The sequence below is a fragment of the Pseudorca crassidens genome, chromosome 1 (genome assembly GCF_039906515.1).
Source record: "Pseudorca crassidens isolate mPseCra1 chromosome 1, mPseCra1.hap1, whole genome shotgun sequence".
Taxonomy (NCBI): domain Eukaryota; kingdom Metazoa; phylum Chordata; class Mammalia; order Artiodactyla; family Delphinidae; genus Pseudorca; species Pseudorca crassidens.
In genome coordinates this window covers 83,688,762-83,711,456 of record NC_090296.1, presented here as the reverse complement: position 1 = coordinate 83,711,456, position 22,695 = coordinate 83,688,762, and the positions used below count along the sequence as shown (strand labels likewise).

Here is a 22,695-nt window from a genome sequence, read left to right as displayed (position 1 = left end):
GTGTGAACATCAATTTTCATTTCTCTGAGATAAATGCTCAAAAGTGAATTGCTGAGTTGTTTGGTAAGTATATGTTTACCTTTAGAAGAAACTGCAAAAACTGTTTTCCACAGTGGCTATACATTTTGCATTTCCCTTCAGTCATATATGATTGTTTGAATTGTTCCATAGTCTTTCCAGTACTTGGCATTGTTAGAATTTAAAATTTTGGCCATTCTAGTAGGTGTGTAGTGGTATATCATCATTGTTTTAATTTGCATTTTCCTGTGGCTAATGATGTTGAATGTATTTTCATGAGCCTGTTTGCCATGTATACATCCCCTTTGGTGAAATGTTTGTCTTTTGCCCTTTTTTTAAAGTTGGGTTGTTTATTTTCTTACTGTTGAGGTTTGAGAGTTCTTTAAATATTCTGTTTCCAAGTCCATTATCAGATAAAGGACTGATTTATCTTTTTTGCAAAATATTTTCTTCCACTTTGTTGGCTTGTCTTTTCATTCTCTTAACAATGTCTTTTGCAGAGGAGAAAATTTTAATTTTGAGGTAGTTTTAATTTATCATTTTCTTCTTTTGGTGTCATGTCTAGAAATCTTTGCCTAACCCCGGGTCATGAAGATTTTCTTTTATGCTTTCTTTTAAAAGTTTTATAGTTTTACATTTTAACACTAGATATATGATCCATTTTGAATTAATTTTGTTTTGTTTCATTGTTTTTCCCGTATAAAAAAGGATCCCAATATCAAGGTATAGGGAAGGGGAAGAACAAGGGACATACCCCTTGGTGTAAGGACGCAGAGGGGGCAGGAGAAGGATAAGCCTCAAAAGGAGGGGTGGGAGGGGAATGTCATTAAGGCAGCAAAATATTCTCTGTAAAAAGTTGGGGGAGTCTCCATAGCCTCAGAGATGAAGGCAGAGGTGGCCTTCTTAGTGGGGGACTCTCCACTCAAATGTTCAAAGGAAGGGAATGTTGGCTTCTCTTCTCTTGGTTCTGTTGCAACTATTCCTTGGCTCACTCTGGGTTACCTTCTGCCTTATGTAGATGAGAGTGCTGTGGGGCTCGGAAGGCAAAGATTCACTTGTGTGGGTTAAAAGTCAGCATCTCCAGCAGCAGCTGTGCTCCAGACTCCTCCATCTCAGGTACCACCAACTGCACTGTGCAGGGCCCTCTGAGGGAAAAGCCTCCTGGGGGTAGAGACACATCTCGGGGCCAGTCATCCGCTGGGGGCAGTCCAGTCAGGTCAAAGATTTTGCCTAACTGGTCAGCTTTAGAGTTTCCACAGAAGAGAGGCTTTCAATGAAACATCTCTGTGGAGATACAGCCAACGCTCCACATGTCCACAGGGTTGCATACGTAGACTGCAAAAGAACTTGTGGAGCACGGTACCAGAGTGTAACAACCACAGGTGTAAGTGCCATCTGGTAGCTGTAGATTCTGGCCAGGCCAAAGTCAGCCAGCTTGACTGTCCCACCACTTGTCACCAGAATGTTCTCTGGCTTCAGGTCTTGATGAACGATGCAGTTGGCATGAAGGAAATCTAGGCCTCTTAGAAACTGGTGCATCAGATCCTTGATGGTCTCCACTGGCAAGCCTGGTGGGGGTGCCTTGTCCCGATATGTCCTTAGGTCTTGGTCCACATGCTCAAACACCAGGGTCACTTTGGTCTCCCGGTCAGTTCAGGCTGTGGCACAGATGTCCATCAGTCAGACAACACTGGGATGCTCAAAAGCCTCCAGCCGCCGCAATAAGCCACCCCATGAACTGTGCTGATGGGAAGGCCCCCTCCAGCACCTCCTCCACTGGGGATTCTTACACTCTTGAGGGCCACAGAGTAGCCACTGTGGGGATCATGGGCCTTATACACCGTCCCATAGGCACCAACACCAATCTCAGCCACTGGCTCATATCGAGGAGTAGCCATTCTCAGACCAGAGGAGACCCTACAATCACAGAGACTCCTACCACCGAAATTCCTTCCACAGTTCGGATGGTATGAGCCTCACCCCGTGTCTGGAGCTGCGGGGGAGGCCTGTTATTGGGGCCTTGGAGCCGGTTCCTGCGGCGCCGTACACTTGAGCTTGGTCTGGGGCAGCTGGCCGCTATGGGGCCGACCATAGACCTTGAGTTAAATTTTATAAAAGATATAAGGTTTAGGTCAAGGTTCCTTTGTTTTTGCATATGGATGTCCATTTGTTCCAACACCATTTGCTGAGGACTGGTTTTTTTCCATTGAATTATTTTTACACTCTTTTCAAATGTAACCTGGCCATATATGTGTGGATCTATTACTGGACTCTTTATTCTGTTCTGTTGCTCTATTGTGTCTATCCCTTTGCCAGTACTGCACTGTCTTAATTACTGCAGCTTTATGGTAAGTCTTCAAATCAGGTCATGTGATTTCCCTAATTTTATTTTTCTTTTATAAAAATTATTTTGGCTATCCTAGTTCTTTTTTGTCTTTTCATATAAATTTTAGAATCAGCTTGTCTATATGTATAGAGAATCATGCTAGGATTTTGATTGAGGTTGCACAAATTTATAGATAAGTTTGGTGAGAACAGACATCTTTATTATGTTGACTCTTCCAATCCATCAACATGGTACACCTTTCTATTTAAGTCTTCTTTGATTTCTTTCAGCAGCATTTTGTGGTTTCAGTATATAGATGCTATACATACATTTTTAGATTTATACTTAAGTATTTAGTTTTTTGGAACTATTATAAATGGTACATTTTTTGGGATCTAGTTATACCATGCTAGTATATATATAAATATGATTAATTTTTGTGTGTTGACTTTTATCTGGTGAACTTGCTAAAAATCACTTATTAGTTCCAGGTGGGTTTTTTTGTTTCCTTCCTGGTACCATGGGGCTTTCTCCATAGTTAGTCATCTTGTCTGTGAATAGGAATAGTTTTATTTTTTAATTTCCAATCTTGTATACCTTTTATTTCTTCTTCTTGCCTTTTTTTCTTACACTGGCAAGAACTTCCAGTACAGTTTTGAATAGGGGTGGTGAGAGTGGACATTTCTGCTTTGTTTTTAATTTTGGGATGAAAGCATTCAATCTTTTACCATTAAGTATGATTTTAGCTGCAGGTTTTATCTGGTTGAAGAAGTTCCCTTTTATTCCTGCTTTGCTGAGAGAGTTTTAAAATCAAGAATGGATGTTAAATTTTTCAAATGCTTTTCTATATCAATTGATGTGATTGTTATTATTATTTTTATCATTTTTCCAGTAGACTGCTACTCTGGTAGATTACATTGGTTGGTTTTTGCCTATTGAACTAGTCTTGCGTTCCCATGATAAACCTACTTGGTTGAGGTTCACGTCAAGTTTTGAAGTTCCAGCTGGAGATGTCTAATAAGGGATCGACTAGCAGAGAACATGTAGACTTGTGTTTGGGCTGATATTTATACTGGAAATCAGCTGGCTATTTGGGCTGTTAACCACCCGATTAACTTCTGTTGTCCTGCTCCCTGAGAACCCACCCAGTGAGCAGCCATGCCTCTGCTGCTTATATACTTTACTTCTACCCCCATCTATGTACATATATTTGGTTTTGTTCTTTTTCCTTGCCTGTACTGTACCAGAACCTTTTATCTATTGGCCACTTCCAGGCATCTACTTCCTCCGTCTGTGCTTGGCGTATTTAATTTATAGCAGAAGAGTTTGGGGATAAATTGTATTTTAAGAAACAAACATTTATTTTAATATAAACACATCTGTGATTAGAGTATTCAAATTTAAATGATATTAAGTAATTGTTTTCACTAATTTGGTCCTTTCATGAGGCAAGAAAACAATATGGATGTCTTGTCATATGTAGTCCTCTAAGATCTGATTGTAAATTGCAATTTATTTTGGAAGGTCATGGAAACAAACCAGAGAGTAATATAAATGTTTGCATGTGGTTAGCATAATTTGCTTGCCTCCCCGGGGGCTAAATTCCAAAGAATTTGTTTCTGTATTCTTGAGTCTGGAGACAGTACAGCGATGCAGAGATCCCTGTGAAAGCAAGCCCTCATCCAGGGAGGCTCGGAGTGCATGGCCTCCCTGCTTGCCCCCTTCCTGGGAAGCAGTGAGGATGCCATGGGTTGTGGTGTGAACTCAGAGTGCTGCTTTCTGTTAAAACATAGTCTCAGTTTCTTTGAGCAAACCATTAATAGATGTCAAATTCACATGATAGGTTTTAGTTCCCAAGCAGTGTTAAAAGCAAACGTGTGGGGTTTTATATTTCCAGCTGCCTTTTTTTTTTTCAAAGTAAAATATGTAGGTTTTGGTTTTCAGCAGGCCACATTTCTTCTAATAAAAACAGTTGGAACAAAATATGTTTTATAAGCATATAAAAATGTCAGACCATAATGATTTTAGTGCTGCATATTTAAAAAATGGGTCACTAATATCTAAGATGTTAGTATCTGCAAAGAAAGTAAATTATGGAAAGTAAATGACAATATATCATTTATATAAAGGAGAAGGTGGTTGGAAACTAGTTCAGCAACCATATTGAGACCATTTTATTTCAGCTTTTATATAATATGCATGTCTTTCAGCTTTAAGTTATTTAAATTTTGGCCTTAAAATTATTAAACCTTTGTACTTGAAACTGGGTCCCAAAATTTCAAAAATCCCATCTGTGTTTGGAGACATAATTCATTATGTGAAAAAGTACCTTCTTTCCATGGTCTCACCAGAGAAAGCATCTCAGTAGGTTCTGGTCCCTAAATCAGTTGTGTTTCCTTCTCATAGGTTCATTTCTATCATCTGATTGACATGCTGAGCTCCTTTTGTCCTGTCTTCTAGGAAGCTCAGAAAAAGATTCTTCAGCCCATTTCTAACAAGACTACAGAACTTTTAGCCTATGCATTTGGCATACTGTCATTTTCATCTTATTTCTTTCACCTTTATTTTTCTTTTGCCTAATTTTTTTTACTTAACTCTCTTCCCTTGTTATGCTGTAGTTAGTGTTATAAGTTACTGTATATCCATATTGGAATTATATAGTTGGAAATAGATTTTTATAAATCTGATTTCTTTTTCTTTGATCACTTCATCCATATCATTACATTTTCCTAGCAGTTTGCCTTTTTTTTTTTTTTTTTTGTAACTTAGACAATTACATATTCTTAAATGATAAAATTCCAAACAGGAAAATTCCTGGGACATATTTTAAGAAATCTTTACTGCCTTTTCAGATAATAAAAGTAATGCTAACTGGTTATAAAAACTTCAGACATCATAGAAATATACAATGTAGCAAATAAAGGTCTTCTAGAATCTCCTCCTTCCGAAACAAAAACAAAACTCAAAAAGCAAAACCCCAAACTGTTAACTATTTGGTGTATAGCTCTATGGCATGACTTTAAGTTGTATTATATTGGAGTGGCAGTGGAAACTTCTTTTCCTCTGTGAATCTTGGCTATATAACATTTTCTCATTTCTATGCTGATAAATATATTTTTTTCCTTCTTCTTCTTCTTCCTCCTCTCCTCCCCCTCCCCCTCCCCCTCCTTCGTCTTCACAGTCTTGAAGATGTGCTAGTCAAATATGAGGATTATACAACTCAGTATTCTAGGAGTGCTTTGTAGGAGGGGTCATGGTTGCTCGCCACACCAAGAAAATGGAATTTTTAAAGAAGTTTATTTATTTAATTTATTTGTTTTTGGCTGCATTGGGTCTTTGTTGCTGCACGCGGGCTTTCTCTAGTTGCAGCAAGCGGAGGCTACTCTTCATTGCGCGGGCTTCTCATTGCGGTGGCTTTTCTTGTTGTGGAGCACAGGCTCTAGGCGCGTGGGCTTCAGTAGTTGTGGCACACAGGCTCAGTAGTTGTGGCTCACAGGCTCTAGAGCACAGGCTCAGTAGTTGTGGCGCACGGGCTTAGTTGCTCCGCAGCATGTGGGATCTTCCTGGACCAGGGCTCGAACCCGTGTCCCCTGCATTGGCAGGTGGATTCTTAACCACTGCGCCACCAGGGAAGCCCTGGGCAAATGGAATTTAAGGTGTAGGGGGTGGCGGTTAACAGCCTGGCCATGGTGTTGGCATTAGATAGGCCTGTGTTCAAGGCCTGGTAGCTGAGTGACTCCAGGCAAGTTATCTCTCCTCTATAAGGCCTGGTTTTCTGGGGATAGTAATACTTGTTTTAAAGTGTTGTTGTTATGAACAAATGAAAGATTGTATATCAAGCACTTAGCACAGTGTCTGGTACGTAGTAAAGGCTAAATAAATGTTAGCTGCTGTATTAGTGATATTTTGACTAATTACTGATTGCTGTTTAATAGAGTAATTCTAAATAATTATGTGCAAACAAGATAGAAGTTTACTTCTTTCCCACATTATGTCTAGATAGAAGGCCCGGGGCTGACTGTGGTTCCACAGTTACTAAGGACCAGGTTCTTTGTACCTTGATGCTTGTATACAGTTCTCCCTTGGTATCCATGGGGAATTGGTTCCAGGACCCCCCCATGGATACCAAAATCTGTGGATGCTCAAGTCCCTTATTTAAAATGATGTAGTACAGTCAGCCCTCTATATCCACAGGTTCCGCATGGGTTGAATCCATGGATGTGGAAACTGCAGATATGGAGGGCCCGTGTATCTTCCATCTGTCATTTCAGATATAGCAAAACTCTTATTTTTAAATGAGACTTCATGATTGTCTTAGCTGAATAGTAGCTGAGACTATGACCAAAATTTGGATGTTACTTGGGGCAGACATTCTTTTCCCCATGTCAGTTTGCCAGGGCAACAGTTCAGGAAAATGTACATGGACTTACAATATTTGTCCAGATCTGTTTGGTTTCTAAAGCTGGATTTAAGATATTCAGGGGTTTTGGTTGCTTAGCTTTTAGCCTAGTTAGGACTCTGGGCTACTGCAGGAATTACACTGAACTATTCTCCATCTTTCTTAAAAACCTATAGAACTTCCTAAAATGTCATGAAAATTGATTTAGCTTGTTTTAATTAACAAGGAGAAAAACTGATTCAGAGACATTAAACAGCTTAGTAAACTCGGCTGAAGAATGAACCTGTGTTTATGAATAGCCCAACATCCAAACAAGATCCTCCCTTGCTTTTGGATTCTGTTTTGAGACCTTCACAGTGAAGACTTTTCCTGGATTGAAAAAAAAAAAAAAAGATAACAACAAAACAATACCCAAAGAATTGAAAAAGCTAACAGCCTTTTGATCAGTCAATCAGTGAATCTGGTTTCTACTGTTTAACATTAGCTGTTTTTAGGACTTGGTGTGATTTTACAGGGAGGCAGACTTGGGCTTTGTGATTTCATGTTGCCTTCCTGTAGGGATGCAGCGTTTCCATTGGATGAGTCCAGAATTCTGTTACTGTCATTGACTTTACATAGTGATAACATAAAACAGCATTAAAGAAAGAAAATCCCACACCCTTGGTAATAGTTGGTAGCAGAATTTTATTTTTAGAAAGCAAAATTTGGAAACAACTGTATTTATTATTTTAAAAGTTTTTAAAGTATTTTTGTAATGTGTGTTTCACTGTTATCATTACTCTACATATGAATGCTTCTATATTTTAAACAAAATATTCACTAATATTTACCTTTCCAATGAGATATTTTATTTGCACGACTATTTTTAAAGCATGTGCTCATTTTGGTGGAGTTGCTCTTGTGGTGTTTAAACTATATTTACATATTTTCCTGTTCCTTATGAATGTCTTGTTTCTGACATAAGACTAAATACCAAATGCTTTTTTTGTGTGGTTGTTGGAGAGCTTACAGATAGAACACACACACAAAAAGAATGTTTATTATTAAATAAATACATTTATATTTCATTTATAAAGAACAGTTTTAGTTATTTTTGTAAGCTTTTAAATATATTACTAAGTTTTATTTATTAGTAAAACGTACTTTTAACATTTCAGTGTATTTTCTTTCTACAAGTTCTTTTTCAATGTATACAAATTACCCATACCTATATAATAAATTAGAATCTAAGTGTGTGTGCATAATGTGTTTGTATACATATATATAATATATATATCATATATAAATATACAATATATACTGTGTAAATAATGTTATATTGTAAAAATTCCCCTTGTCAGTAATTATACTTTGTGAATAACTTTTAAATAAATAACTTTTAAATAACTGCCTAGTACCACAATACATTGTGTGATATACCACATTTTACCAGTTCCCTTGTTGTTGAACATTTAGATGTTGTGCTATTAGAAAAAATGCTGCAGTAAACATCCCCATATATTTATCTTTGTAGCCCTCATGATTTCCCTAGGATAAATTCCTAGGAATAGAGTTACTGGCTTAAACGGGTATGAAAAAATTTTAAAGGCTCTTGATACGTAATGCCAAATTCATTCATTCAATCAAAAAATATTTTCTAAGCACCAATAATATGTGGTGCTGTCAGGATACAACGATGAATAAGACAGTCTCAGCCATCAACTCACAGTCTAGTTGGGGGACAGACATAGGTATGATTAAGCTCAAGTCTGTGCTCTCCAGAGAGGTTGTATTAATTTACATGTCACTAACATTGTCAATATATGCAAGTAGTTTTGGAATGTGTATGTGTGTTCTTTTGAATTCGGGCATCATGGAATACTTTATAGGAAATAAAATATTTGTGTTTTGATTAGTACATATCATGAATCACATACCTAATAATTTTTGACATTAGTGATTTAGAAAACCTAATTCATTTCAGTATCCTCATTTCTTTAACAAGGCATTCGTCTACATTTGTATTGTGTTCTCATTTCCAGAGCTTTACAAGGTCTTTCCTACCTTGTTCTTCCAGTGTCTTGGTACTTTCTGCCGCTGACACTACCGAGTAGAACACTGCACTTACACTTGGAATGGTTGATAAAGACTCGTTTGCTTAAAACTATCTTACTATGATTTTGTTCTCCTTTTCAAAGGAGAAAGACCCTTATTTTATATGTGTTCTTTATAAATATGGACAAGGCATGTAAGAGTGGAACCTAAATACCTCTAGTAGTGAAAACTCATGATAATGCTATTATATTTAATTTGCAGATTCTCCAGTACCTTTTAAGCACTGCCTTAATAATTCAGGACAAAAACAGCAGATTTCCCAGTTTTCAGGACAGTAAGTTGATGGGTTGTATTCATATAACTAGTATATTAAATACCTGGCAGTCAAAGGCAATTATTTGTCATCAGAATAGACTAGTGACATTAAGGAGGGGAAAACCCCCGTGGTTTCAGTGTTGTCTGAGTTGGGAGTCCAAATGTGGTTTTCATGGAGCACTGAGCTGCACTTCCATGTCCAGAACACGCAGTCCTTGGGAATAATTATCCTGTTCACCACTGGATAGATTTCCCACATGTGAAGGCTGCCAAGCTCCTCTGGCTTCTAATTTAGGAGCTAAAGAGATTTCCTTACAGGGCTCAACACTGATCTTTGAACAAATGTATGGCCTTCTCCATTCACTCAAAAATGGCTCCAGGTGGACACTGTACCAAGTGTGGCAAGATAAATTATGTGACTGAGATGTTTTCCAAAACATACTTTTTCACAGTAATATAGCTAATGTTTTTCTGGTCCACTGGAATTCTCCAAGACTGTCTTTATGACTGTGCGTATGACCTCCGTCCTTAAATGGGTAAACAAACTATTTTAATAAATAATGAGGGATGGTATAACTTCTACCACTGCACACTTATAGTTTTATCCATTTGTATTTCATCTGATCTTGATGAAGTGCATACTTTTATTTAGCAAATAAAATAAGTGAAGTAGATTGCATATTACACCATGGAAATTCTGAAGATTTGTACTTTTAGGACAAGTTTTTAGAGAGGTAGGGGTTTCAGTTTGATTATTATTTGGATTCAAATAATCCTTAAAAGTTCATATATCCTTAAATATATATCCTTATTTTCATATATCCTTAAATTTTATATTTGAGTTTCATATATCCTTAAATTTTATATTTGAGTTTATATTTGATAAAAGGTATCTTGGTATTGGTAATCTCTTGGGACTTAAATTTTTCAGGCAATATTATGTTGCCAAGATATATCTATATTTTTGCATGTATCAGTAGTGCACTCTTTTTGAGGACTGTGTAACATTCCACAGTGGGAATGTACCTACATTTTTTAATACATATTCTTGTAAATAGACATTTGGGTTATTTCCAGACCTTTTTTTTTTTTTTTTTTTTTTTTTTACTATGAAAGCCCTGGTCATGAACATTCTTGTCTATGTCATCTGCTACACATATATAAGAATTCCTCTGGTTTTTACTTTGGAGTGGAATTCCTGAGTCATAGGGTATCTGAATGTTCAGCTTTATAAGATAATACAGTCATGCCTTCCAAAGTGGTTGTAGCAGTTTACATTCCTACCTGCAATACTTAAGAAATCTTGTTTATCCATATTCTCTGTAAACACTTGGTAGTTCAGACTTTAAAATTTTTGCTCAGTTTGTGAGTTTATAATGGTCTTCATTTGCATTTCTCTGATCACTATTACGGTTAAATATTTATTCAAATACTTATTGTCATACGTATTCCTTCTTTTGAAAAATGCCTGTCCATGTCTTTTGCCTAGTTTTAAAAATTGGATTGACTGGGCTTTTCTTATTATTATTGGAGTTTTTAATATATTCTTGATACTAATCCTTTGCTGATTTTATAGATGGGAGATATCCTCTCCCAGTTTGTAATTTGTTTTTTTCACTTTTCCTAAGGTGACTTTTAATGGTGAGACATACTTGATTTTAACAGAGTCAAATTTATTAATATTTTATAATGAACACTTCCCTGTCTTTTAAAGAAAACCTTTCCTTTCAAGGTCAGAAAGAACTAAAAAATATTTTCCACTAAAATTAAAAAATTTTTGTTTCTGATATTTAGTCCTGATCCATCGGGAATTAGTTTTCATATGATGTGAAGCAGAGGTTCAGTTTTCATTTTTATCACCTAATTCACCATCTCTGTCATATATTAAAGTCATATATGTGTGTGAGACTTTTTCCTGAGCTCTCTTCTATTCCATAGGTCAATATGTTTATCCCTGCCCAGAGTCATGTTCTTTTAGTTGGTTCTTAAGAAGAAGTCCTAATATTGGATAGGGCACAACTCCCCTCCTTGCTCTTCTGTTTCAGAAGTGTCTTGGCTGTTTTTGGCTTTTTGTTCTTCCATGAGAATTTTAAAATCAGCTTCTAAAGATCCATGAAGAACCTTCTTAGGATTTTAATTAGCATTGTATTGAATTTTTAGGTCAATTTGGAGAGAATGTCATCTTTATGATATTAGGTCTTCCTAATTAGGAACCTGGTATATCTCTCAATCTATTTAGGTATTGTTTAATGTCTCCCAATAAAGTTTAAAACATTCCTGTGTTTGAATCTGGCATCTGTTTATTCCTAGTTACTTGATATTTTTAATGCTAATTATAAATCATGTCTTCTAAATTATGTTTTAGTAGTTTATTGTTGGTGTACAGAAGTGTGATTAGTTTTTGTATGTTGATCTTATATCCAGCCATCTTGCTAAACTCTCTTTGAAAAAATAATGTTATTTGTAGATTCTTTTGGGATTTCTATGTATACGTCATAGTTGACATTTTTATCTCCTCTTTTCCATTCTTTTTGCCTTTTTTCCTTGTACTGTTTAGGAACTCCATGACAATGTTGACTAGAAGTTACAATAATGGGCATTCTTTTCTTGTCCTTGATCTTAAAGGCCATGCTTTTCATGTTTTCCACTAAGTGTGATGTGTATTATAGGGTTTAAAAAATTAAATCAGGTTAAGGATATTCCATTCTCTATTCCTAATTTACTTAGAGTTTTTATCAAGAATTTACAACAAATTTTACCAAGAGCTTTTCTGAATCTATTGATATACCGGTTTTCCTCCTTTAAACTTCTAATGTGTTAAAATTAAAAATAACTAAAACTAAACAATATGCTTTTAAGGTATACATATGATAAACTACATATTAAAAAAACAAGTCAATGATAAGTACATGACTTAGCAGAACAGTTAACCCAGGTGGGATGGGGAAAATCACTTGATAGATGTAAATTGTTGTTAATGTTCTAGTTCTCATGTCAGGTGGTAAGTTCATGAGAGTATAGTACATTATCTAAAACATACAAATATATGCATAAAAACACAAATGATTAAATACAAAGCAGATCATGAATGGACCATTAAGGAAAGATAAGTGTATGTGTTATGAACTAAGAATTATAATTAATACAGTTCTGTGGTTAAAATAACAAATTTACATTTCTTTATGAGACTGTTGCATTTATTCCTGGGTTAGTAAGAAGAGTCTTTTAAACATGCCAGTATTCTTCATTGTTATTGGTTAAGTTCCTCTTCTTTAGAGACCTTTTGAGCAGTTTTTGGTTGTGAGACTTAATGTCATGGACTCATATGTACTTTAGGGTCTACACCTCCAAAGAGTGGTAAGTTCTATGACTATCCTGTGTTCTCCATTGTTTAGTCCCCAAACTGCTCGATGATTAAATGGCCCTCATTTTAGGTTGACACTTTGTACACGATGTTCTGTAGTGTATAGAGGGCCTCACTCTTTTCTTTTGGTTTCTTAGGCCACACACTTCTGTATGAAATATGCTGTGAAATTCCATCCTACCCCCATCCCATCCATCTCATCATGTGGTGCTGTTGTATGAGGTTTGTAGCTTATGGGGAGGATACTTGGAATGTATTATGGTGATTGTGAACATTTGGAATGAAACAGACCTGAATTTGAACCTTGGCTCTTCTCTTTCCAGCTGTGTGGTCTTTAGAAAATTTAATAAACTCTCTGAGCATCAGTTATCTGAAAAATTTGCGTGCCATCTTCTCCAAGGTCTTTGTGGGTGTTAAACTGCATCTATTATTATTGTCATATCACCATCATATATAATTAACTTTTGAATCTCCAAGTAGAGTGGATGCAGTTTCAAGCTACTGGTCTGGTTTTTCCCTTAAGTGTGCTAAAAGTGCCAGTTGTTTTATTCCTGAAGTTCTGAAAAGAACCACAGTGCCAAAATATCCTTATCTTTACTTCTCAACCAGTGATTTTTTTCTATTCTGTCTGAACTAGTTCTGGAGACAGGGGAGAGACAGGCAATCATGTGGCTTACAGCCAGGCCCTTTCTAAGCACCGCTGATAAATGGAGGTGTTCGGGCTTATCTCAATGCTGGGAACAATATTAACAGCGACTGCTCCTGTACCGAGCATCTGTGCAGCAGCCACTGTACTGAATGCCTTACCCTTAGCATCTCACTAGATTCTCACCCAATCCCCCAAAGCAGATCTTTCACCTTCATCTTAACATGAGGAAGTTGGGGCTTGGAGAGTAACTAGCCCAGTGTCATGCAGTTAGTAATTTTCAAAACCAGGGGCCACCCATGATCTTCTTGACTCCAAAATCCACACTCATATCCACTGCCTATGCAGATGCTGTTTCCTGGAGAATCTTTATATCCCATTTTCTGGATTCTGACTTGAAAGTGTGTGGAGCCCAGAACTTAGCGGGATCTGCTGAGTGGGTGATAGTTGGATTCTCTGTGCCATTTGGGGGAAGCCAGCCCCTCCTGAGGCAAGAGAGGCTTTGGAAACTTTGGAGGCTAGTTGACCATTTTCTATTAAAAATTCAATCTAAAATGAGTTAATGCTGGGATTGGTAGGTTTGAGAGATTTTGCATTATCCACTTCGGGTAAGAATATTTAGATATGTGACCTTCATGGCAGTATTTTGGATTTTTAACTCAGAAAACTAGAGGGTTTATAAAAGCCTTTGGAAAATATCTGTAGCATGCTGAAATAAAGTGAGAGCTTCATAAAAATATGCATTAATGCAGGAATCCACTGCCCTCACACTAAGCACAAGAGATCTCTGTTGAACCTTGGGAAAAATAAACTTACTCCCTTGGCTTTTATGGTGGTGGCACTAAAATTTGGTGGTTATGCCCAGGACTAGGGTAGCGGCATAGAAGGAAAGCAGTCTGCAGGAGCCTTCGGGTTCTTTAAACACAACCAAGTGAAGCATTAACATAGTCTTTACAGAATGAAGCCCTGATTCCTTCATTCCATACTGACAGCCTATTTTTTGAAAAAGAAATTCAACTTAAAACGTTAGTTTGCTCTTCTAGTTTTACTAAGTAATTAATCATAATTAACGAAAGCATAAAAGGATGAAAATTTCCACTTAAAAGTCTTTCTTTCTCTAGCACACCAAAAAAGTGACACAAAGTTTTAGGAAGAATTGTTACATTTTATTTTTTGCCCTTTTGCTAGTTCCCTACCTTGATCCAGTTAATATTAAAATGCTCAAGAAGCAGTCATCATTCATCTTTCAACTTGATGAACAAGTGTTTTCATTGCAAATGAAGTATGTCCTGTAAATGATTAAACATGAATAAAAACTAGAATCAACCTGATTTGTTTCAACACCTCTGTTTCTCTGCAGGAGGTAACAATTTTCTGTCAGTTTGTCAAAGTGTTATTTTTGCAGCCGCCCTTTTGCTCAAGCAGTGTGTATGTGGCTTGGTTTTGAATTCAGTAAAGAATATGACTGAATTCGAAAATGAAAAATAATATCATAACTCTCAGATTCTGTTTATAAAAAGGTTGCAAATGTGGTTACAATACATTTAGAAGTTTGTGACTCCTGAGAATTTCTATGGCATCCCTCAATATTCAGCATTTATAGTGTATTTAAGTTATTGGTAACATTGAATAAAATGCAGTATAACATGGCAATCCTATTAGGATTTCCAGTTAAACAGCCTAAGATAGCGGCTGTTTCTGCCTATGAAAGAAGTTGGGTTCAACATTCCAGTTCAACCAGTTGATCAATTGACCTTTCTTCAGTATTCTTTTGTACATCATTAACAGAGTAATAATCGCTACTCTTTAGTTTACATCCAATACTTCGTTCTTTAATTTACTCCCAATATATGGAAGTACATTTTCTGAAATTTTTATGTGTTTTGGGGCCAAGTTTGTTTTCTGAATTCCTACTTCTGTTCACCAAATGAGGTAATTAATCACTATTGGAATAGATTTACTCATCCAAACATTGATTGGCATGTGGTAGGTGCTCAGTAAATAATATTTGAATGAATAAATGCTGGACAGTGAATGCAGGGACCTTTGGGCCTCTCTGCATGTGTAATTCAGTGGTCATGTATTTAGGGGTTTAGAGTGAACTTTTCCTTTCATATCACTGCTATCTATGTAAAGTTTTTTTTTTTTTTTTTTGTGGTCTCACTGTTGTGGCCTCTCCCGTTGCGGAGCACAGGCTCCGGACACGCAGGCTCAGCGGCCATGGCTCACGGGCCCAGCCACTCTGCGGCATGTGGGATCTTCCCGGACCGGGGCACGAACCCGCGTCCCTTGCATCGGCAGGTGGACTCTCAACCACTGCGCCACCAGGGAAGCCCATATGTAATGTTTTAAAAATTATCCTTACCTGAATGGTTTAAAATTCCAGTCTTTAAATATTACCTTCAGATTTAGATAAAAGTAAAATTATGGCATTGGCTATAAGTAAGCAGGGAAATATATTAATTTCTGGTTTCTAAGAGGGTTGGAAAAAAAACTTTCCTAGAACGAGCATGATTGCACTCTAATTAAGAACTAAAATTAAATAAATGGCTCTAGTTGCATTAAGACTTGGCAGTAACTCACGAGTGGATCATCCCTCCCTTGTTGGTTTTATATACGTGCTTTGCTGGCAAAATGATTGTTAATTTATTGATACCAAGCAGTTATAGAACCAGTTTTATGTAATGCATTGAAAACTAGACTGAAGGGTATCACACGTTTGGATTATTGTACTTGTTTTTGTTCTCTTTTACATCGTGGAATTGCATGCGCGCATATAAAAATAAGCCTATTGATGTTATTAATTCACTTTTTATATTTCAGAATTTACCTTCCGAGATAGAGTTGAAAGTTTGTGCTCTGTAAGAGTAGAATGACAAGTCCTTTGAATGATAACCTGAAATAATCTATTATAATGAGAATACATGTTTTCATGCTTTTTTTGAAGTATACATTTTTGTTTTGATGTGAAGGGAAATGTTCACTTAAATCCCTAAATATATGAATTAGATATGAAGAGAGCAGAGAGGCCAAAAGTTGCCTTCCGTTCTGGTTATGGAAGGAATATCGTCTATATTTAACGTCGTAGATCTCTGCCATATAGTGGTGCTGTGGCAGAGTCACTGCAGACACTGTCATTCCATTAGACATGTTACTTTAGTTTTACCCTTTTATTTTTAGCTTCATCACTTTCTTCCAAAGTTATTGGAATAAAAAGTCCAGTGTTCAAACTTGGCCTGTGATTCAATTAACTTGAGATTTTACTTTTTAAAGTATCAGCTAGGACTTGATTTACTTAAAATATGAAATAAAAGTATCCTTCTGTTAATTAATAGAGTAATCTCAAATCACGTTACTCCACGGGGCTGCTCTTGGCATTTCAAATATGTAGTTAAGTTTTATGTAGACCTAGTTAATATCTCCAAAGTCGGTAGAGTGTGGCCGTTTGGATTCTCAGGCAGAGGTGTGGAGATGGAGTTTGGGAGGCAAAATGCTTATTAGGAGCCTCAGCTGTAAAAGGGAGGGGGAGGAAGCATATTTGGGCAGAGGGAGAAGCTGAGCTGCCTGCAGATTTGGCGAGCCTCCAGGCTCTGAGCAGCTGAGGCTGCCCAGAGAGCTGTCTGCTGGAGGCTGTCTGCCGACCACACTCGCCACAGCTGGGCGGAAAGTCCTTCTTGAAGGGACTGAGCTCTACCATGTGGGGCTCTCATAATTATTATTAACAGCGATACTTATCTGTTGTACACTTATATCATTATCTTCATCTGACCAGTGAAAAATAGAGGTGAAACAGTTTGCTTAAGATCTTGTGGATAGGCCTTCCCTGGTGGCGCAGTGGTTGAGAGTCTGCCTGCCGATGCAGGGGACACGGGTTCATGCCCCGATCCGGGAAGGTCCCACGTGCTGTGGAGCGACTGGGCCCATGAGCCATGGCTGCTGAGCCTGCACGTCCGGAGCCTGTGCTCTGCGGCGGGAAAGGCCACAGCAGTGAGAGGCCCACGTACCGCAAGGAAAAAAAAAAAAAAGATCTTGTGGATAATTCTGGGCAAAGCTAGAAAGAGTAACTTGTGTGTCCTGCTCTCTTAGCCTTCAGCAAACTGACCTCATGCTACAATGGACATATTATTTTTAAATGGGTGGTCAGTGTATGTGAGGAAAAAGCAAGGGGAAGAAATCATAGCTACTCAAGAGCTGGCATGGTGACCAAGAAAGGGCCAGGGTTTAGATTCCAGCTGACTTGGCCTCCCAGTTCATGCTCTCTCTGGCTCTGTGACAGATAAGTCCCTGGTCACTCTGACCTTTGGGGTTCTGATTGGTTAATAAAAGGAATGAAGTTGGCGCATTGACTAAATAGTGTAGGTGAAAGTACATAGTATTAGTGTTCATAGCAGGGAGCACACACAGTACACGTTAATTTACTTAAATACCCAAAACAAGTTGAACTGTAAAATGTTGTTAAAGGAATGAAGATTTGAAGTCGGAGAGAACTTTTTCTCCCTATTTTTTTTTTTTTTTTGTCTCTCTCTTATGCCTTTAGTGTTGATATATTAGGAAATGAATTAACAGATTTTTTTTTTTTCTAGAGAAGTTGCTTCTGCAATGTGGAGCCATTCTAGACAGATGCATCAGGGCACTTTTTTAAAAAAGGAGAGGAAGAAGCATGGAATGAAAAAGATTGGCTGAATCAATAGATATTTGTGGGGATGCTTATTGGGGACCAGGCCTTTTTAAAATTTTAATGATATAGTTCATTAGGAGATTAATGAAAGTAACAGATCTGAGATCATTAAAGACTGCCCACCTGTCCCTTTCCCACAGCCGCCTGCTGGGTTTAGTCTCCCATTATTATCCTCAGTTTACTGAAGTAGGCTGGCAACAATTTTCCACCTATCTACTGTAGGCCCACCTTCAACCCATTCTTCACGCTACAGAAATTCTGATCCCGGTATTTCCTACTTCCCATTACTTTCATAAAGGCCAAAATATTGGGTTGGCTGAAAAGTTCGTTCGGGTTTTTCCCTAAGATGTCACAGAAAAACCTGAACAAACTTTTTGGCCAAGCCAGCTCTTGGCACTGACTGTTGCCTGGAGCCACCAACTTCACCACTTACTGTTTACATTTCCAAACCCAAACCCCGCAACCTGTGCCCCTCCCTCTCCCCATCCTTCTGCCTCACTAGCTCCTCCAACGGGCTCTGCCCCTCTTGGTTCAGGCCTTTGCCCTTCCTGGTTCCTAATCTTGGACTGCTCTTTCCCTTTCCTTCTATACCCGGTTAGCTTCTACTTGGTGTACACGTTACTTCCTTTGGTAAAGCTTTCGCTAATACCTAGACTAGATTGGGTCACCCTCTTCCTCTTCTCTAATGCTCTGTTTTAGAACTGATCATAGCAGGTAATAACATGTTTGTTGCCAAACCAAATTCGGGTCCGCTCGCCTGCATGCATGTGCAGTCAAGCCAGTCTACTGACGCTGGGTTGTAGTGAAGGAAGGTGCAAAAGGCTGAACTCCTGGAAGGGTTTCAGCAAAGCATTTTTTTTTTTTAAAGCTCTTAAAATTTATTTCAGTTTGAAGACGTAAATTAAATTGTTGTAATTCTGTGCCTTTTTTGCTAAATTCTTGACAAGGGAATATATATAAATTTGGCAATGGTTTAAGCTTAGCTTTTTCTGAGGAGGAGAATTGAAGTGACCTGTGACCTCTAGAATCTTGACTCAGTCATTCCCCACATTGCGAAAATGGATAGGGTGGAGGCCATTCCACTTCTCCTTTGCATGTTATTGTAGTTCTCTTGGAGCAGGATATTCTGCAAAAATTTATTAAATGACCCATTCAGTGATTAAACTAAGGGAAAGTCCATGGAGGAGGCAATTTTGGCATTTCTACTTTCAATCCCGTGAAGACTGGGACGCTCAAGCCATATGGGGTGATGGTATGGGTTTAAACGTAAGAAAATAGTGTCATCTTGAAAAGTCCTCTTCTGTGGAATCAGTGAAACTACCAGAACCATGGGTGCTGAATGTCCATGTCCAGCAGGGGGCAGTCTAGAACACCAAAGGCAATAACTTAGAGGCTCCAGTTCATTCGTTCAATGCTGTGGGCTTGATTTCTTGGAGTGGAAGTAACTTACTTCCACTCGTTTTCTTACTCATTTAAACTTCAGCTGCTTGCGTTTTTGCTTTTTGTCGGTTTAGCCATTAGTTGACAAAGTAGTTGTCTCAATTCTGATGAGTTTTACATTCTTAGTGTTAGACTGGGAGAGCAGGAGGGAAGCAGAGCACAATGCTCAGACAGTGGACCAGTCTTCCAGACATTTATCCACCAAACAGATCAAAAATACAGAGCCTCACAGTGACATTCACGTGAATGCCTGGATCATAACACCACATGGGGGATCAAATGCTTTCTGTTTGCTCATTAGTTCATTAGCTAATTCCAGGTGTTCAGCAAAGCATTTTTAAAGGCCAGATGAGGGGCACAATTCTCTGATTGGTTGATGGTGAGGTGACAGGGTGGCGTCACAGGGGTGAACATTATCCATCCTTAGGTGCCAGCAGGTCTGGGGGCTATGTGCTCATGATCATCAAGTTGTTAATTTCTTCCATTTGGTGGTTGTTTTAGCATCTGTAAAACAACTCAGGAAATGTGCATCAGGTACTATTATCTAGGTACTTCTCAGAGGGGCTAGAGCAGAGGATATTGGGGAGGGGTCTGTCCCGGGAAGGCCCCATAGGGTCCTGCTCAGTTACAAGTTTTTTGTGTGTGTGTGCTTGTCTACTTCCCTCGTCAGACTATAGCTCCGTGAGGGCAATAACTCGTATCACATTTGCCAAGCACAGTCCTGGCACAGAGTAGGGACTCGTTGAATCTTCTTGAATGAAGCATTTAGAAGGCTCACGTAATCCTCTGCTGACCAGCCTGTGCTTCACACCTCACTTCTGGGGCCATCTAAGGATGAATATGTGCCAGTGTAAATCCCACTCACATGAAGCTGTACATCTGCTACCACAAAGACTAGGAACCAAGCCTTCACTGTGATGTCTGCCATTAAAAAAAAATTCTGATCTTTGCTTAAACCTGGTACTCTTCATATTTTAGTGTATGCTGTCATGTCAGGTTAAAAAAGTACGGTACTTTTGATTTATTAAAAAATTATTTTCCTTAATCAAGTCATTGAATTCTGAGAAGTGATAATTTTGAATATTATTATTAAAACCAGTTTTTCTTGTTTTTTAAGGACTCGATTTTTAAGGGGAGGGAAGATCAAGCACTTCATCCACTTTTTCTCCTAAAAACTCTCCTAATCTAATGTTTTTCCTTGGACCCAAAGCTCATCTCTTTACAGCATCCGGTGTCTTGTAAGGAACAGCTGGGGGAAGAGTAGGACGGACGTGAAGAGTGGAAATCTGTAGTTTGCTTACAAGAGCTAACGTAAACCTTCTCATAATAAGTGCATTTCTTGGCCATTTTATGCTGGCCTGAGTTCAGGCTGGCCTACTTTAAGATGGACATTTGCTATTTTCATAGGAAACACATGGAATGTCTGGAATTCTGCTGAGAAAAAGGAATCTGCATCCTGCTGTGAAGCAGCCAAGTGCTTGCTTTTTGTTAGTTGTGGTCTCAGACTTCAGTTCCAAAGGCATCCTAAAAATCACACATGATTGACCGATGTTCAATACTGTATCTTCAACTGAAAATGAGAGAGACTATGTATATTTAGTTTGAAAAATTTGTGTTTCATTCCCTTTGATAGTATGGTTTAACTGGCCATTTTGTCTTTATGTTTTATTTTGAAACCCTTTACTTTATAAAATGTTCCATATGGATATTTACTTTCACTTTGAATAAAGTAAAACAATCGGTACTTTAATTGTTGCATCTTTGACATTCCTGTGGCTCCTATATATGAATGCCAGAACTAATGGAGTAAAAAATAGTTCGGAATCATTCATGCAAATAACAGTATTGAAATCATAATAACAATAACTTTATTTGGAACTTTTTCTTATCTTTTTTAAATTACCGTTAAAACGACTTCTTGTAAATTGCAAGCTTACAGATTTATAGACAATGTTAGTCTCTCTAAGTCTTGGCCATGTCATTCTACCATACGTGTTAATTGTACCAGGAACAGGGCTGGCTGAACTTTTTAGTCACACAGACATAGCTTTATCTTATTTTACTTTTCAGTGCAACCTGCCATTTTCACTTTGAGGAAACATGAATTGATAGATCAATAGAGTTGATTAACATAGAGTTTCGTGTTTCACTGTTTATTCCCTTCATGATTAACCAGAAGCTTCAAACAGCTGATGTATTATTTAATTTTTAAGTTTACTGAAGTTAGTAAGTATGTGTGATTCTTCTAAGAGCATCAGTTTCCACATTGTGAATGTAACCTCTCTTGGGAAACACAAGAATTCAAGAAAAAAGGAAATTAGGTGTTTTTCTTGCATAATCATTATCTTGTAGGAATCCACACAGAAAAATAGCTATTGTGCTTTGAAGGGGTTTTTTAAAAAGTGGCTTTTGTTTAGCTCTGTGTGGTATGGCCCAGAAAAAAGTCTGGTTTGTTCTTATTAGTAGCTTCCTACCCTGTGTTTTATTTAGTACAATTAATTAGTTAAAACTTTACTCTGCTTTTGTTAGTAGGCAAACGAAAATTATCAACTACCTCCATAAGAACAAAAATCTTGAAATCTAAGGATGTGGATTGGTGGAAAATGAAAGCTCTTTTTGGTGTCGGTGAGATAAAGTGAAGTTAATTGACTTTGCCATGGAGTTAGTCTATGACTTTGGGGGGAAAACATTTTCAGTTTTTAGTTTTGACATTACAGACTTAGACTATCTTTTCATCAAATTAAGTGGTACTCTACTTGTCAATTTTATGTCTAGATGACTTTTGCAAACAAAGAAAAGTAATGTTTTGGTTATTCATTAAATAGGTATTTTATCTTACATATTTTTTTTGTGAAAAAATATGCGATGAAATTTGGAAATTAATTCATAAAGCAATTTTGGACGTTTCCCCCAGTTCAGTTAAAGAAACTTTAGATCAATCGAGGCATTGATTTAGAATCCAATAAGTGGTACGTAATCAAGCACGGTCTTTCCTCTTAAGTACCTTGTTTTATAGTGTGGAATGAGAGTCAAAGTAAGGGAGAATATATTTTTTAAAAGTCCCTCTTATGTTGTAGGAGGGATACAGATGTTATGGGAGCAATTAATTTTCCCTGGATGTAGTTGGGGGTCATGCTAATTGATTGGGAGTGGTGGTAGAAAAAGATATAATTTTCAACAAATATTCAAGGAATTTTTATTGCACACCTACTATAGATGAGCACTCTTGCACATGTTAGAGAGCCATTGTGAACAAGACATTTCTGCTCTTAGGAGCTTATATTCAAGGGGGAAGAAATAGCTACTTTTGACAAATAGGTTTTATTTTCAAAGGTAGAGAGGGGGGAAGTATTTTCAAAGATAGAGAGGAGGGAAGTTATTTCTGCACTTTCTCCCCTTGAATGGGTCATAGATGCTTTGTGGAAGGTCAACGGCACATGTGGGGGACTTAGCCTTGGTTGGAGGAGGGGCACCT

General features: G+C 37.6%; 1 protein-coding gene and 1 pseudogene across 3 annotated transcripts in view; one reads left to right on the top strand and one right to left on the bottom strand.

Moving 5' to 3' along the window:
• FSIP1 (fibrous sheath interacting protein 1) overlaps positions 1–22,695 on the top strand; it is a 206,536-nt gene that overhangs the window by 116,646 nt on the left and 67,195 nt on the right. The window lies entirely within an intron of this gene.
• LOC137227206 (cyclin-dependent kinase 4-like) lies at positions 690–2,114 on the bottom strand (annotated as a pseudogene).